The 18,285-nt window shown below is 37.3% G+C and overlaps 1 protein-coding gene across 13 annotated transcripts in view; it reads right to left on the reverse strand.

The window, feature by feature from the left end:
• IRAG1 (inositol 1,4,5-triphosphate receptor associated 1) overlaps nucleotides 1-18,285 on the reverse strand; it is a 122,870-nt gene that overhangs the window by 69,203 nt on the left and 35,382 nt on the right. For 4 of the 13 annotated variants that reach the window (XM_009680217.2, XM_068945093.1, XM_068945091.1 and 1 more), the window contains one exon: nucleotides 272-392. The exons of 1 other annotated variant lie outside the window; for it this stretch is intronic. The gene's annotated coding sequence lies outside the window, so the exon portion shown is untranslated. Of the gene's footprint in view, nucleotides 1-271; nucleotides 393-9,871; nucleotides 10,020-10,114; nucleotides 10,431-18,285 lie in introns of those variants that run through there. 8 more of the 13 variants (XM_068945094.1, XM_068945095.1, XM_068945090.1 and 5 more) reach the window with 7 other exon arrangements.

The following is an 18,285-nucleotide window of genomic DNA, read 5'->3' on the forward strand; positions in this document are numbered from 1 at the left end:
TAATGCTTATTTTTCTAATAAACGACTCAATTATAATTGGTTTATGAAAACACACTTAAAGCAGTGAATGGTTATCATACGTGTTAATCAACCAGAAATTACTGTGAAACATATAATCAGAACATCAAATAGCTGACCTATACATCTCTCATATGTACAAGACTCCTATTAACTTCATTGGATGAGATCCCACATGAGAAGTTAGGCCAACTGCTTTAAACAACAGAAGTACAATTTAAAATGCAGTTAGAAAGATAGATATTTCCATTACCTATTAGCGGATATTAAGGTCTGGAAGTGTCATGGTCAGCATAGTGCCCTGTAGTATAGGTGAAGAAAGGATAATGCAAATGCAACAGGTTGATGGCTGAAATGCTGTAGGCAGGACCTCCCTGTTTTAAACAGGAAAAGAAATGAATATAATATTTTCTAGACAGAACTTTAAAAAAATAATAATAATAACTCTTCCCAAACAGACAATCAAGCAAAGAAAATGGGATGCTACCACAGGTTAAGTTATTTCAAATAACCACAGAATATCTACTCTCTCACTAAAAGAAATAACACATGCAGTCGGTTTACTTAAGAAAAAGTGACATCCTATTCTGCTTTTTTTTTTTTTTTTTTTTTTAACTGAAGTTACCTCCGACAAAAAGGGCCTCTAGAAATTCCTAACGTGAGGTGAAGGAAGCCAGAGGGGGAGCTGTTCTTTAACAGGATCTGTATCTCCCTTCAGTTCTGTAAGCATTTATTTAGTGTTGCTGGTTTTCCCAATCTCATTTAAAACCCATAAAAGCAGAGTCGGGGAGAGAAAATGAAGTACACATGATCTGATCCACCAAAACAATATATACATACTCTGGGTCATTTTCAGAGAGCAAGTCCAGTATTCTGCTGTGTATTATAAAGAAAAAACTCCTAACCCTATCACAGACAATTAAAAGGAAAGCCTTAGGCAGCAGGTGCAAGTGAGTAGTCTCTGCTCTTGCCAGCTCCCAGTTCTTACTGCTAACGTGAAACACTGGGAGTTTCTTTAGTCTTAGAGTTTGCATACCGACCTTGTATATGCACAGATATAAGGGGACATCATTAACAGAGAAACTGCTCCAGATGCAAGGAAATTTTCAGAGAACTATTTCAGCTGCCTTTCTGAAATGGTCATAAAGCAAAAGAGCTGCTGTCTCTGGATATTACTTTATTCTCCCTGGCTGAGCTTCAAAACATCTGTTATACAAGGAAAGTCTAATCAGAATGGCAGCCTCTACCCGGCTGGCTGACATTTATTCACCATGGGAAGAACCTGTCCCCTAACGACGTTCCCATGAGCCTGCCTGACACACACGATGACAAGACTGAGTAGAGCCTATAGCCTGTTCCCAGCGACTGCAGAAAGCTAAGAACTTTTCCCTCTAGGCACTGCAGATTGGATGGGAAAAACCTGCAAAACAGATAAGGGTCCGATCTACAATCTAACTGTGCTCTGCCCTGCTTTGGGAAGAAGATAGGCATATGGACAGCCACCAGCTATTAGAGTGTAGTATGAGATGACTGGAGAGTTGCCAGCATGTAGCTTTCATGATCTCTTTCAAGCACATTTGCAAGTTTTCCCAAAATAAATTTAGAATATCAGTGCCTGAATAGACAGTTTGTAACCTATGTCTCTCTACATTACGAAACAAGATGTTTTTTGAATAGTTGAGCTAATGAAACCTGTTTTTTTGAGCGTTTTATTTTAAAGATTTTGCATCCATCTCCCTCGCTAGAATAAAACCTGTGGTCTCCTAGTCTCCTGTATGTCTGGAGGGGAAAGAGACAGCGCTTGCAGGGCCTGGTTTTGAGCTTCCCACGTGCCAGGCTGACAGCTGGCAGATCAAACAAGAACCAATGATTTCAGCGGAAAAGCCTCTTCCTAGCAGCTTCTTAGCAGCACTAAGCCTGGTCTCTCTTCTCTCACCAAGCCACCGGTTTTCACAAAATTTGTAGGAACTTAATGCATCCGAGATCCTCACTCTCTAGCCAAGCTCAATAAATTAGATAAGGAGTTCAAAGGCTAGTAGGAGGGAACGGAGGGAGGGCAGGGAAGAAGGGGGAAGGAGAGTTGGCTGACAACCAGCCTAACAGTACAAGCTTCATTCCAAGGAAAATAAGGCCAAAAATAGATTTTGGAAACAATAAACACGTTGCTAACACTTAAAGAAAAGCGGTGGCTAGTACTTAATGAGAAATAGAGTTTGCTTAGCCAATAGCCATGGAGTTTTTCAGTTTGTTTGTTTGTTTGTTTTTTGCATTTCCTTGGGGAGAGACTTACATAGCCATGTTGTCTGTTCAACCCTATCTTTTTTCCCCCTGCCCTGCAATACGGTTTTAAGTTGTTGACCAGTTTCAACCAAAGCTGACCCACAGAACAGCCTGTATCATGGGGTCTGTGTTTCCATGGTAGCTGCAAGTTCAAGGGTAGAGTATCCATAACAGACAGACAGTATGAAATGGCTTTGAAATATGGAAGGAACTGAGGCTGTTGTCACAATGATGGTGAAAATGCTATGGATATAAGACACAGTTCTATTGAAAAAAAATCAGGCTTCTTTATTTCAAGTATTTGACTTAAGAGTTTCTTGAAATATAAAAGCTATAATTTACAAGTTTCACACATTTCCTCCTCCTATTCTCTTCCCCCCCCACATTTAGCTTATCTGTAAAAGCACATGTTGTCTACTATAAAATTGCATTACTGTAAAATAAACAGATGTGCTACTTTTACAGGCACTGTATGTGCAACCACAAAAGCATCTCCAAAGCTAGACACAAAAGAGTATCACTAGAATTCTAAGAAAATTTTAATGAATAAACAAGTATCAATAAATATTTATGGATTTAACATTTGGACTTACCTATGAGATCTGTTAAAAAAAAAAAAAAAAAAAGAAAATCACAACACCACCACAGTCCTGTTGACCCTTTTATTTAAGAATAATCCTATTTGGAAGACAATTGCCTAGTTCCCCATGCAGAACAGTTGAGAAGGAAAAGTAAACAAAGAATCCATGCAGAGGTCAAGAAAGACAGTGTTGTTTCCATGCCCGTGCAAGTTTTTGCTGCTGCAAAGCTACAAAATGTCAGATTTCCCAATACTTCAAATTGAAATAACAATATTAAACTCCTAAAATGCTCACAATTCATTATAGAAAAAACATTTGAGGCTGCAAATTACAGAATATGCTGAAATAGTAAATAAGATAAAGGTGCTTACTATTTACATAAGGTTGCAACTCTTATTTTGAGGAAGTCCATAAACCATATACTCAGTGGTAGCTATTCAGATTCTTTTTACAAAAATAAAAGTAGCCCAGATGTACTTAGAAGTGTTTCAGGATTTAGGTACACCCCCAAACTACAGAATAGCAGAGAATGAGAACAACAGTAATCACTATTTGACAATTGAAAAAAAAATTAAAAATGTGTATTTCCATCACTGGTACTTTCCTGGTACCAAAGCTTTCAACTGGACTTCAAAGGAAACGTTCAGGAAAACCCCCTGAAATATTATTACGTGACTGCTGTGCATTGCAGGCTCCATATTCAGATTGAACTGCACAAACACCATAACAATTTGAGCTAAATTTCATTTGAATCTTGCAGGTTCTCAAGCAATTAGGAATAAAAAGAACGTAACAGTTACACTGCTTTCAAACAGGCCTCAATTTTTTCCAAGTCTTTTTTTCCTTCCACCTTGCACCTCAGTGTGTGGAAATGCCTGAAGTAACAATTCAATCCCATACTGAACATACGATTGCCAGTATAATACGCCTTCCTTAATTTTCTATATTGGTATGAAGGAAGTTGAATTTCCTGCTCTCTTCAAGAGGCAACTAAACGTTCAAGTCCTCAAGCCCCAGAGAGATGCTAAGGAACCGCAGTCTTCCAGTAACTACTCCTTCATTCCTTATCTCATTCTTATAGCAGGGTCCCCATAGCTGCTTCAAGCAGAAAGGCATTTCAGACTATTGCAGTGTTACAGAGAGGAAACTTAAACAACCTGAAGCACTCTGGATGCTTATTTTCACAATTTATATCATGGGACAGGAGGAATTTAGAGAAAGGCCAACATTTTCAGCAACTTCTCTTCTGTCGTAAAAAGGCAGTTGGATCAAGCAGGGATCCTTTTTGACACAGCCACTTTGGGATTTACAGTTAGGGCACATCTGCTAACAGACAACAGAACATGGCACCTGGAACTACGTGGCAGCTCTGCCCTCTAATACACTGAGCATCCTTGTCAGCTCCTCAGTTCAATCTCCCTGTCCCAGAAAGGGCTTGTAACGAACTGTGGCAATTCATACTTCGTTTCTGAGATTTTTATTGCTATAGCAACTGAGTGTAGGCATTTAAACATAGCAACAGACTTTTTATAGCACTTTCTTGGATGTCAAAGTGGTATGTTGTTTTATTTTCTAAGCAGATGCTCAAAAAGATAAGTATACAAGATGATTGTACAGTATCTGTCTTCAAAGGGAAGGAAAAAAACCTTCCTGCTTCATGAAATATTTTAACTCCTGAATCATATAAGCAGATAGATAACTTTTAGGCATATAGATGCCTAAAACTTTTAGGCAGTTTAATAGATTTTGTTCTGAGAAAGCATATCACTAACTGCTACCTGAAAATAAGGTTAGGTGAAAAACTTTGTGTTGATTTGTGCCCATTTTGTACAAAAACATGCAAGAAATTTACAAGATCCTGCTCTGACAGTTTAAAAAGTAAAAATCATTTCATCAATTCTGATCCCTACCTGTGAAGCAAAGGAAAAGGAGAAACTGTCTATTTTGTGGATCCCAAGATGCTCAGGAGGGATCAAAATCGACCGAGATAGACCCTTAGTTCATGCACACTGGCAAAACTCTCCATGCTCAAAACACAGTAACGATCCAATGCATTAACTGAGAATTTGACCCTCTGTGTGGTTTAAGGAAGTACCATTCAGCAACTTCATAGCAAAAAACTTGCTCTTCTCTGGTATGGTGTTTCTCCTCTTCCAGGTCCTTAAATTTGGTATCATTTCTACAAATGGTCAGTAAAAACACCAACTGGTTGAATTTAATGTCATTTCTGAACACCTTCCAAGAAATGCAAATACCAAGCAGCAAGAGCACAGATTTCCCAAAGACTCTTTAGGTATTATTCACCTTTCTGTTATGGTTATATGTCAGCCTTGTATAGAGTGGGATGGTTGATGTCTGCCATTTTGCCAACAAAAAACATTTAAAATCTGTTAAACAGGAAATGTAAAAGACTTAAAAAAAAAAAAAAAAAAAAAAAAAAGAACCCAACAGGAAATATCAAGAGCTTCTCATAAGGGTTCTAGAGAATCCATTCCATCAGCATACAACTTACGGCTTTTGGAAGGGAAATTTTTAACATTGTTTTACTCAAGAGAGATATTGCAAACGGGTCCCAAAAACTCAGCACAAGGCTAACATTATGTTTTTAGAATATTGAGTACTGAGTTTCTAGACTGTATCCCACAAAGTCTTTCTCCCTGTTCTTCACAGCTAGTTTCACTTGATTCAGAGGGTAAACACAGAGCAGTTCAAGTCTCTCAATGCTGCTTTAAGTATTGTAGATACTTGGGGATTCTGATACATTTGCTTGGTGCTCCGCAGTCTGCTCCACTGACTACTGTACTTACAAAAACCGCATTTCGAGCAATCCTGATAATTATACCTATCAAAGAATAGAGCTAATAGTAAGTTTATTAACTGCAACAATCCTCAGGGAAGTCAAGATGACAGGCATAACTACACTCACACAGGGAGCTACAAACAATAGATTGGCTCACAAGATTAAAAATAAAATCCAGCCTGAGACACAGTGCAGCGCATCAGCTTGACTTTGCACCTCCTCCTGGGGAAAGCTCCACCCTCCACAGCAACTAGACCACTAATCAGATCATGCTATTTTCGTGAGCCCAGAGGTCAGCTATACTCATTCACGATTTGAAAAGAAAAATAAGGAAAATACAGTGGCTGAAGTTGTGAAGTATACGTGTGTATTTTTATACACTGCAAAAAGTGTTTCCCTTTCCCTCCACAAACTCTCCTTCAGCTTACAGTTAGACATTTTATTTTTAATTTCTATGTTCAGCAGTTAGGGCACATTCCGTATAACTTTAGAATTTTTAATAGGAAGTGTTAATCTACATATCTTGCCTTATTACGTTCTACTACAGGCACGGCCTGCAGAGGCTTTGGACATTTCAAAGAGACCAAAGGAACACTTTAAATGAACTAGTGGATTTGTTATTTCCAAAGTTTCAGAAACAGATGTAATTCTACAGATCCCACCATTTGTTGGTGCATCCCTTTGGGTACAGAATAAGATGGGTGAAAAAAGACCTGTTCCCACAGATTTCAGACTCTCATTACCTGCTAACTATCATAGCCTCTACCTTTACGGCGTTCACCAGGAGCCTGATCTGGCACCATTGCAGTTAATGGAAACTTTGCTAATGATTTCAATAACGAAGGCTCAGAGCCAAATTCCCCATGTGTAACTTCAACATTGCAAAACATTCTGCAGAATTATATAAGCAATAATCATTGTACTCGGAAGACAAGGCCCTAGCCCAAAGCCATTTTCCGACTTGACCCAGCAGCACAGAATTTCTACCACATGCTCATTTCTAGGATGTAAAATTTTACAACTGGTAAGAACAACTGTGCAACTGTTAAACAAATTATTTTTCCCATGACTTGGTTTATCGAATTTTCAATTCCTTTTTTCTCTTCAGAAATTATAGGAACTAGCCCAGCAGATCCCACTGCAGAGCAAGGAGTGGTTCTGTTCTGCCAGTCACCAAGATGAAATCTATTGGCACGTAAATTAGGGGAACACACAGTGATTCTAGAGCGTAACTTCCCACACTGGCACCACACAGACTGTGCCTTAGCAGCAGCTGGGGAAAGAGACACTTTCAGGCACACAAACAGTTCGGGCCAAGTTTGCCCATTTCCCTCCCCTCCTCCTCCTCTCATCCTCCACTCCCTGGACAGCATCTGCTGGCATAAAACAGACAAACAAAAAACTCCAATCATATGAAAACAACTTTTTCTACAAACCTTGCTCTATTCAAACATTTAGGCAAGTCGTATCTACAGTATTAGCAGGCCCCTGGTGCCTTGTGATGCCCAATGACTGTAGATTTTGTGTATGTTAAGGATAGCCAAAAGTTCTAGCAGGTGGTACAGCATTTCACTTACTAGTTGTTTGCTTTTTTTATTGCATCTTTCAGCTATTTAACTATATTTCACAACTCCTCTCTAAAATGGAATTTCTCAAGTGATTTTCCAGATTGTAAAATGAATAAACATATATTAAAATAATTTTGAAAAAATGTCATGTCCTCCTACTAAGGAGGCAGGTTATGTTCATCATTTGGTCGGGATTAACTCTGGGGATGCTCTTAGAGTCCAAGCTCTCCAACAAACTTTGTACCTAATAGTCATCATGTTTTAAATCGCAAATCCCTCTCTCCTTTGCAGACTTCTTAGGACCCACTTTCCTGTGAGAAAAACTCTGTTGTTATTTCAAAGCACTGTCACAACTGTCAGTCTCTTAGTTCTCCTCAACACAGCACTACACGTGCGCATAAGCAAGAACTCCTTTCTAAAGTCAGTGGTTTATAAGTTTACAAAGATCCATCATTCACTCCTAGATTCCCTTTCTATCCGTGAGATACTGAGATCCAAAACCATCTCTTTGACATACTTTTCAAAGGAAACACAAGCGGAGAACACATCACAAGGAATTTCTTCCATTGAGTTTAGAGGAAGACTGCAAGCCAGGACAGGGAAGGGTTCTCTTTCTGCCCCCAAATCCCCCAGATCCTTAACGGCCCACAAATCCTGAAGTGGCAAGAACGACACTTCTTCTGCCTGGAGCTATACACTTCTCTGAGAACAGTGGATGGATGAACTCCATAGCATGTAAAGTACATATATGTGTGTGCCTTGAAAAGAGAGAGATGCGAAACCTCGTTTCAATACCAACTCCCTAAACAGTCCCCATAACTACCCCGTCTTATGCAGCTTTTCAAAGAGTGATTTGCCAGGTAACTACCATTAAAAGCTGACAGAAAGCAGACGGTTACAGTTTTTGGCACCAGCTTCTCCCACTTTTGTATCCATTGATGTGACTGCTTGATAATTATTAGTTTCCATTGCTTGGGGCCTGGATTCATAGGACTCTAGTTAGGATATATATCACCATCAAAACTGACTCAAACACATAAAAACATATGTAAGCAGGCTTTCATGCCCACAGCCAGTTTGGAGCTTAACACAAAGTAGTTAGCTTTAATACAAAGTAAATACGTTGATAATGTTAGATACTTTATCATAGCACTGATTTAAATCATAATTGTCACTTAGTACACATGAGCACCCTATACTTTTCGTATTAAATTACTGAAGATAAATTTAGATACAGCATTACATAATATACTCTAAGTTACAAAGAAACGATCGTACAGAGCAAGAAGAAAAATTGCTGAAATGTTATAGAATACCATTTATTAAAAATATACACTTAATTTAGATTTGGAGGAGCTAGACACAGACTAGCTATTACAGTCCTTGTACAAACTTTAAAATAACTTACTAAAACTCAACCCCCTTCTAAATGCAGATTAAAATTGTGTATCCTTGCATAAGTTAAATGGCACATATAACGTCACAGGTTAAGGAATGCATACATGACCAACAGATCAGAATAAGGGCCTTTGGAGGCTGGAAAATACAAGAATATTTGAAGAATTAGGACTTCTTACTACACAGCATTTAATATATCGGACTGTTTCCCAATTTCCACTGTTAGTTCTAATAAACTTAGATTTTTATGGATTGTATTGTTAGGTTACAAAGCCCAAGTCTGGTATAACTGTTGATTTAGAACATGAAGATTAACTAGGAGATTACCCTAGAAGTAATAAATTGTTCACTAATGACAACTGAGAGAAAAACAAAAGGAAAATAATTATTTTTTGCAACTGGATCTGAAACATTACAGCAAGTAAGAAACATTCATCACATTCTCTCAAAGTGAACTTTCACTTCAGTATATACAACACCTGCCAACGTTAAATATAAATACAGTAACTGCTTGCACTTGCAGGAACACTGTGTTCAAAACTCTCTATTCTCCCAATTTCTGCACAGCATAAACTCATTTTAGTGTCTGATCACTGCACGAAGAGGAAGATCAAAATCAATTCACTAGTATATGAGTTAGTAACAGAGACCTGAGTTTTCAATTCCAACTAATATTTCCTCGCATTGACTTCATTCTTACATATGTTGTTCACATACTGCTTAACATACATATTAGACCAAAATTGTTTTAAATTGCCAAGAAAATAAGATATACTTCAATACAGTAAAAACCAAATAGCACAAAAAACTGAAGACTGCAATATCAGAAATTTTAAACAGTGTGATTTTCCATATTAAAGCAAACCAGCTTTAATATTTGAAGGTTTGTTGTCTCCCCCTCCCCTCCCGCCGTATAGCATTCAAGTTCGATATAACTTCATAGTATTAATTTACCTCTACTAGCATTAAAACCAAACACATACTATATAAAGAAAGTACTCTGGAAACGTCTTTTTAGACAAGTAGGTAATCCATCAGAACAAACAACTTTGGTGTATATACTGTTAAAAACATGCATGTGGGAGGAAAGTCATACAATTAAAAAAAAAAAACTTTTACAATACCCTACAACATTTAGTGCTGCTAACTAGTACCCTCCAATGGTGAGCACAATACAGATAACAATCTCTGTGAATCAAGGTTGCCCTCAATTACTGACTACATACCTTTAGTAATCAAGCCTCTGTATAATTAACACAGCTTTTTCTCTTGTGTTCTTGCATATTCCCAAACAGTATGTAAGAAGAAATAGGTTTCCTTAATGACATCCACTTTTTAAGCAGGCAAAATTTGATTAAGGGGTAGAATTTGACCAGGGGGCTGGGAGGAGGGGGTAGGGGGAAAAAAAAAAAAACCCCACACACATACACACACACAGAGCTACTTGGTATGGTAACTAAGTACTGTACCTTTAAGGAGGAAACATGGTTCCGTTCTGTTTCACGGCTGAAAAAGAGCTTATTCTTGGTTATAGAGATTACGTACCTAAAACTTCAGTTATTCCTCTTTTCCCCCTCAGGCCAGCCTCTCTTTCACTCTTGGGAGCTTTTACCATTTAAGGTCAATGTTACATCTGGCTCTAGTAACTAAAGCTGAAGCAATTTTTAACTCAGAGATCCAACAGGCTGTCTAACATTAGAATGAGAGTTTAAATTTACAGTAACTCTTCAGAAAGCCGCTTTCTTGCCTCAGAGAATTACAGAATAAAAGATTTTCCTATTCTGGGATAAGTACTCTGAGTACAACACGATGAAGACATCCCATTAGCATTCTTCAAGTTCACTGCATATAAGGCTCTAGTTACTCATTTCTGATTAAAATGGGCAAGTAGGAAGAACAGATGAAACAGTTTACATCATGTTACGTTAACCCTTAGAATTTTTTTTACTGAAACAGCTGCTATTATTTTTTTTTCAAATTTTCCCTTTTGTTGGTCAGAGGGAGACTAAATTAGATGGCCAATACAAGGCATGTGAACTTTTAAAGAACGCTGGCTTCAGTCCAAGCCTGGGCTCTACTCTCGATTTGCAGAGTATGAATAATTCCTATTGAATTCCACAGAAGTTACTTGAATCCCATGTGAGAATGTAGCTACAAATGGGGCACGAAGAAAAAAACATTTACTACAGTAAATTCAGGTACCTGTGAAAAATGATATGCATGCTTGACAGCTCTCAGCTCTGAATCTGATATAATCCTCATTAGTTATAGGGCTGCTTTTTTTTTTTCCTTCCTCATTACAACAATATCCGCAGATCTTAATTAGAAGCAAGTTCTGCTCATGCTAGGTGCTGTAAAATTATTAAATATACATAAGCCAAACCCTATCCAAAAAATCTTTTGCAGCTCAAGCTGGGACAAGATAGCTGTCGGTGAGAAATATCACAGTTATACAAAAATGCATATAAAATAATTAGGTAGCGAGTTTGAAAGGAACATTTTCTCTGTTCTCTCAAAGCAGCCTAATATGATGATACTAAATCACTAGCCATTATCAAAAGGAAATTAATAAAAGCATCAAGGCAGAAACACATCATACAAAGGAAAATAAGGATTTGATTATTTGACTTAGAAAGGGTGCCCCATACTGAACTGATGAATGGAAACATAAGTATGCTTGTGGGAGAAATAGGTGAAGATGAGCTGACTGCAACACATCAGACCCTGTAACGTAGCGAGAGGCTGCACGCCTTGATTATGCCATCAGGTTTGAGTTTGCATTAGGAAGTCTACTATTCTGTACCTAAGGCCTTCTTTGTCCCCCAAATCGACACAGGAGCATACAGAATTTCTACACGGTTCAAAAAGCTCTGATAAACTTCCTTAGCATTGGTGGTTAAGCTTGATCTCAAAATGATGAGAGTAGATGAATGTTTCAACGACTTCAGGTTTTGATTACTCCACCAGTCCTTTGTACCAGTTCCTGGTTCGCTGCTAGACATTTTAACATATCTCATCTTCTTGGATTACTATTTTGCTACCCATAAGTACTAATTCTCAAATATTCTCTTGTGGCCCAGCGTGGTTACAGTTTCTCATCTAGTTATTTGCAACTAGAGAAGTCTTACTAAGATCTGTAATTCATTACTTTTCAGTTTTATTTTCTCAGAGTTTTTAGGCCACAAGTGTCAAGTGTTTCAATCATCTGCAGCAGAAGTTGTATTTTTCTTAAACTCACACACATCTCTTCCATAGCAAAGACCAGTTTGAACCAAGCTTTGGCGATAATAAGGTGCTACTGCCTTTTAGTACTACTCTCCCTGGGAAAGAAAACTTTTGGATTATGTTTCCTGTTCATTTGTCTAGCATCCTGCTCCTGCTGGACCACTATATCCCAAATTTGTTAGAGAAACGGAGGTCTGAAAGTATTTTTAAGTTCCTAGAAACTTTATGAAATCAGTGGTTTGTAAGGCAGACTTAAGACTGCTACCTCTGCTGCTTCAGTGACAGAGTTTCAGTCCCCTTTTCTGTTTGGCTACTGCTAGCCCATCAGCACACATAGCTCAAAGCCGCAGAATGGGATCCCTACTATTCAGACAGCAATTAGGGGACGCAAAAGGATCCTGGAGGCACTGATAGGAAGGGGGAACTGATGGGTCCACTCATCTTCAGCTCCTGAAACAGCAGGTATATTCTGGTGCCTAAGAGCATGTTCTATTAATTAGCAGGTACTTTGCCCAGAGCATACATCCAAACAGTCTGTGGCCAAATGCAAGCAAAACTTTCTAGCTAAAAGTCTAAATTTTTAAATGAAGGAACCTCAGCATCTAGAATAAATTCTTTGAACTAGATTCTTAACAGTTATATAAAGAAAGCACAGCAACTCATTCCATACAAGCAACATTTTTCAGAGCCAAAAAAAGCCATTGTTACCAGCTTCTTTAAAAACATTCTAACATAGAAAGCTGGCCACATAGAGCATTAGCAACCCCCCCCACACCACCACCTCTTTTTCACATAAATATTTATGTTGCTAACACAACTGTAATGTAATGTATTTCCCAAGAATAGCCTAAGAATTATTATTATTATTATTTATTTATTTACAAATACTCTAAACTATTTCAGTTAGCTGAAGAGTTAGTGCTCTGGGGAGCACCTATGGCTACAAGTGGGATGTAGGTACCTCTGACCAGTTAACTCTGTTTCCTTCTTTTCCATAGCTCTACGATATAAAAATAGTGCTGTACGAAACACCACAGTTCCATGCATTAAGCTCCTTAACTTTAAAAGCTTTTTACTTTTACCTTTTGAAGAGATGAACATAAGTTCTAAAATCCTGTATAGGAACACTTGAGAGTTTTACCCCTAGGACTGAAGTATACCAAACATTTCACTCCATCTTCATTTCCATTCAGATGCAATGATTTTTGAGCCCAGGCTTTTTTTTTTTTGTTTTGTTGCTTTCGTTTGTTTGTTTTTCTCCTCATCTTTGTTACTTAAACAAAATCTTGGTAAGTTATTCTTAATTTGGCAGTCAGGGAGATAAGAACTTTAAGTTAACAGGTTTATTTGGGTAGAATTAAGCCTAACTGTTTTCATTTGAATTTTTGATGAGTTCTGGATAAAGCAGTATCAATACTGTTGAGAAGAATTTAAAGTAATGTCTAGTAAAGAGTTACATGAAAGACTCCCATATTGTTTTGAAAATAATATAGGGACTTCAGGACTCTAAAGTATATTAAAATTTTGGCTATTATATTTTGTGCCCATACATCATTGTCATCGACGTGATAAAAAGCACCACTTTATAACAAGCAAAATTCAAGCGGAAAGGCGTGATTGTATGCTCTACTCTTTTTTCAGTAATTGAAATATAAAGATTGTTATGCAGGTAAGCTATGAAATTCACAGCAGAAGTGATACTATCTGCACTTAAAACTGGACTTCATGATATGATTTTTCCTATTTGGTTTTAAAAATCATCCCAGATATTAATTTTTTTTAAAAAACAGTTTTAAGGCTTATGCCCTACCACATCTGTGAGGCAGACCTGATATCTACAAAAACAAATACCAGTGAGCACTGAAGGCTTTGTTTGCTGAAACAGTTGCTTAAGATATTCTCATCTTTTTATTTCTCAACTAAATGGAAAAATTAGTTAACATACTCAAGTTTATTCCCAAGACTTCCCACGGGATTTCATTTTCTTACACAGCAAAAGTTTTGCTGATTTGCTTATTTGTCTTGTGTAAGTTTTGGTTGTCAAACTTGAGGTTTTCTAGTTTATAATATCACTACAAGGCGCACAAAAGTCATCTCATCACACATGCTGGCTTCCATTATGCAGATCTCAAGTATGCATGGAACTTGCACTGTGCGGCAACCTTACCTGCCAGCTCAATCCAGGCCGGGGCAGTGGGAAGTGTGGTAAGTAAAGATATTAGAAGGGGTGAAGAAGGTGTGTGTGTGCGCGCGCATGTGTGTGCACAGGGTGGGGGACACCACACACCACAGCCAAACACACAATGAACTTTCCACATCTGGAACTCGCTCCTGCTGTGAATACTGAATCCAGATTGAATCTAGAATACTTAAGCTAAAAATGCATGCTGGTTCACCAAGATAGTATTAGTCATACTCATTCAGTCAGCTGAGCAGCCACACTAGATAATGCAGAATGCAACAAAACTGTAAGGTACTTTTAATAATATTAATTAGTAACTTCTCTAGGTGAGTCTCATGAGGCAGGGTTTTCCTCTCTTCCTCCCAACTTTCAACAGCAGAAGAGAAGCACTTCATATCAGTTAGAAATATCAAGTTAAAAGAATATACAATCACATAACAAAATAAGAGTCTGCAGAACAAGATAAAGATGCATGCTCAAGACTAGTCATCTTAAAACATTTATATTGGCAAGGTAAAAAAGTTTACAAGATAATCTGTATGACCTGAAAGCAAACTAGTCCATGTTATGTTGAAAGATATTTGAGAGGGAAGCACTTCAGGCTTTGTTTTGTTTTGGTTTTTTTTAATTGAATGAAAGAACTAAGTTCAACCTTAGAGAAAAGTGCCCATGTGCTTACAAAAAAGCTACTAATTAAGCTATGAAGAGTCTTTATTTAAAACTAACATTTTTCTGAAATTCAAAACAGGCAGCTAATACTCTTTATATAAGAGACGGAATCTGAGAAACAACGTATCAATTTAATAGCATCCATTGCCAGATAATCAATAAAATGATCCAAACACAGACACAAAATTTCATTGGCCCAGTTTCACTGGACAAGTGTTACACAAAGCATTATATTTTTGTTTCCATGTTCAAGTCTTTTTGGAATGTTTATTTTTAAGAGAAAGTAGTTCTAAAATAAAATGGTGCTTTTATAAGAGCTTAAAGATTTTTTTTTTTTTTTAAGTAATTTACAGGGAAAGTAAAGCAGTATCACAAATTGAAATCTTTCTGAGTAAGGCAGTTATTCAGCCTCCATGTCCTTAAAATCTTGCCTGCCAAGAAACTAAAGATATCAAATACTACATCACAGACAGGGTCTTCCAAAGGCCATCAGCACATTTCACCCCATCTAATCAATTGTCTTCTGAAGTTAAGCTTTAATCTCTGCTACTAATAATTGAAACATTAGCATGTTTAGAAATAGCATGCATTTAATCTATTGTTTAACAATTGGATTGTCTAATGTTCTAAGGGAAGATGATCCAAATAGAAAAACAAAACATTGCTTTGTTGCACCGTCATGCTTTTGGGGAGGGAGGCGAGGGATCTTTTCAAAGAAAGAAAATATTTTACAGAAATTGACACAGTCATGACCACTGGTGAGTAGTTCTCCACAGAGAACCACTTTGAGAAGCCATTTTCTGTGTTCTGTTGGGGGGTGAGAAGAGATCAGCAGCAGCAGGAATCCCAGCAGGTGGGGGTACAGGTCGGCGTGAGACAGAGAGGGTGTTTTGCAATATCTTTTCCGGGGCTCTTTTTAGAAAGCTGAAGGGGTTAATACTTGCTATGACTAAGCTCCATCTGAACTTGTCTGTGATAAGTCTGGCAGAAGTGAAGGACTTGGGGGAGGGGGTGGAATTCCACAGGGCGATAGGCTTCTCTTTCCACACACGCAGAGGTACACGTAACAGCATATTGCTCTTCTCTAAAGTAAGCATAAGATGGAATAGCAACGCGTATTGATCTAGGCCAAAATAATCAAGCTACACTTCTTCCTGAACTCCATACCCATACTGCAAGTTTGGGCTTCATATCATGATAATACCATATATTTTAGTTCAAGTACAGAGAAATTAAATATTGTAAAAAGATATTTTAATCCATAGAAAGAACAGCAAGACTTTGCTTTTCTTCCTGGAAAAGGATTCAAGACAGACATTTTTGAGGCTTTGAGCTCACATTCCTTTGTCGATTTAATCCTAAATAGAAGGGTAAGTTTTCTCCTTAATCACAAGTGAAACTTGATATCAAAATGTATCCTACACATATTGAACTAGCATGCTTGCAGACTGTCATTAATTAACAGTCTGAGATTTATTATTATTATTATTTTTATTAAAGACTTAGTTGGAGGGCAAATAGTACGTTTACCACATGGTAAAAATAAACTTAGCAGGAAGTAATGTGGGAAACTTATCAGGGACATGACAACTGACCTCCATTCTTAGAGCAGAAAGAAATCAGTACCAGCCTTAATCAGAGACTGTTTTGCTTTAATACTTGTTTCCAGCACTGGAATTTTACACTTCATGTAATTTATTCTAAAATTTCCAAGTAGCCCTGAAAAAAAATAAAAATAATTGAACAACGCCACCTCTCTCAGTGCAGTTCTAGAGAAAAGCTTCATTAACTCACACTTTTGCTGACTGGATGACTGCTGCTACCACTTCATTTTGAAGGTTCTTTGGACAGTTCATATCTCAAGATTTTTTCTTAACCCTTTAGAAAAATCTAATTTAGTGCACTTTAAAAACAAAAATCCATCAATACGAACATCCGTAGATAAAATTGTCTCTCACTTTCCATTGCAAGACTCTGCAGTTTCAACTACATGAGGCCTGACAAAGTTGTAATCACCTGGATTAAAGTAATTTGCCTCAAAAAACCAAAAAAAACTCAAAAAATTGGACTTATATTCAGCCAGAATGGTCCAACTGTTTCCAAAAATAAAGATAAAAAACTGTTGTATATAATGAATATAAGAACATTATTTGAAAATTTTAAGTCAGTTGTTTAAGATTTTGCAGAGAGGGCATTCAACAGATGGATGCAACCACAACTTCTGCTTGTCCTTTTAAACTATCCAAATTTGGCCAATCAGGTTTTTAAAGTCTCAAATAACAGATTTCTAAGCACATGCTAAGAGTTTGGCAGTTAAGTTTCAGAACACAACATTAATTGAATATGCCTGTTCAATAAAACCATACCCTATTTTCTTCCATAGTATTCTGTCTCATTCAGCAGCTAGCAGTTGTGCTCAACCTTTCTGACTTCTTTTAAAGCAACAGATTCCTGTATCCTATGAGCCTCTCTATCACATGAGGAGATCTCAGGCATCTATGCAACAAAGCCAACCACTCTTGGGATCACTGGATTTCCTGTTCCTCTACACTGTTCATGTACATAGGTAAACGTGTGTCGGCTTCAGAAAAAAGCATAGCAAGGAGAAAGCTGGGATTAGCAATTATTTTACTTGTTCCTAGCTTCATAGAGAAGTAGTTGTTGGGTATAGGACTGGTACCTCAGTCATTGCCAACATTTAAGAGGATGCATTTCCAGTGAGAATTTTTGCTGGGTCACCCTTAAAGCACACTACATTTCTGCCTGCCTCCAGAACTGCAGAGATCAGTTTCATGACTTGTTGCAGACATATACTAAAATTTCTTTTCCTTTGCCTGCTTCCGTCCATTCCCCTTTTTGGTCTTTCCTCTCTCCGATCGAGGTTGCCTTTTTTTTTTTTTTTAACCTCAGTTTCATCTCCTAAAACCAAATACTTCCTCTCTCCATTCTTTCCGTAGTCAAGTCTGAGCAGGATTTCCCGAAAGGTGTATCTCATGGGTGACCTATATACTCTCTTTGTAGGCTTTTTTTTTTTTTTTTTTTTAATAATTAAGGTAATTAAAAAGAATTTAGATCAGATTATTTCAATGTTGCTGTTAGTCTTAACACCAGTAAAATCAGTTTTTAATTTTACTAGGAAAATTTTATATTTTCTATAGATGCATTCATCATACACCAGATTATCAAAAAAAATCTATTCCTTTAAAAGAAACATGAAACCTTTGACAGCAGTCTTGCGTAAAGAAAAAAATCAAGATCAAAGTCTGATAAGCAGATAACCTAAACTATATTTAAAAACAATATCACTTGATGATATATAATGAACTTCCACAAAACTTTTCACTAGGAAAAGTATACGCAGAGATGGATCATGTGCATCTACAATAAGGTAATGAAATCTTCATCAGTGTTTAATTATGTTTAAAGCATCACAGTAAACGGTTTTCAGCATTGGTTTTTGAGATAGTGTTTTTGTTTTAAATGAAAAATATCATTTCCGCTCCCAACAGCCTTAGACCTCCTTTTTTTCAAGTACCATCTCTTAAAGAAAAAAAAGACCTCAAG

This window comes from Struthio camelus, chromosome 5 (genome assembly GCF_040807025.1).
Source record: "Struthio camelus isolate bStrCam1 chromosome 5, bStrCam1.hap1, whole genome shotgun sequence".
NCBI lineage: Eukaryota > Metazoa > Chordata > Aves > Struthioniformes > Struthionidae > Struthio > Struthio camelus.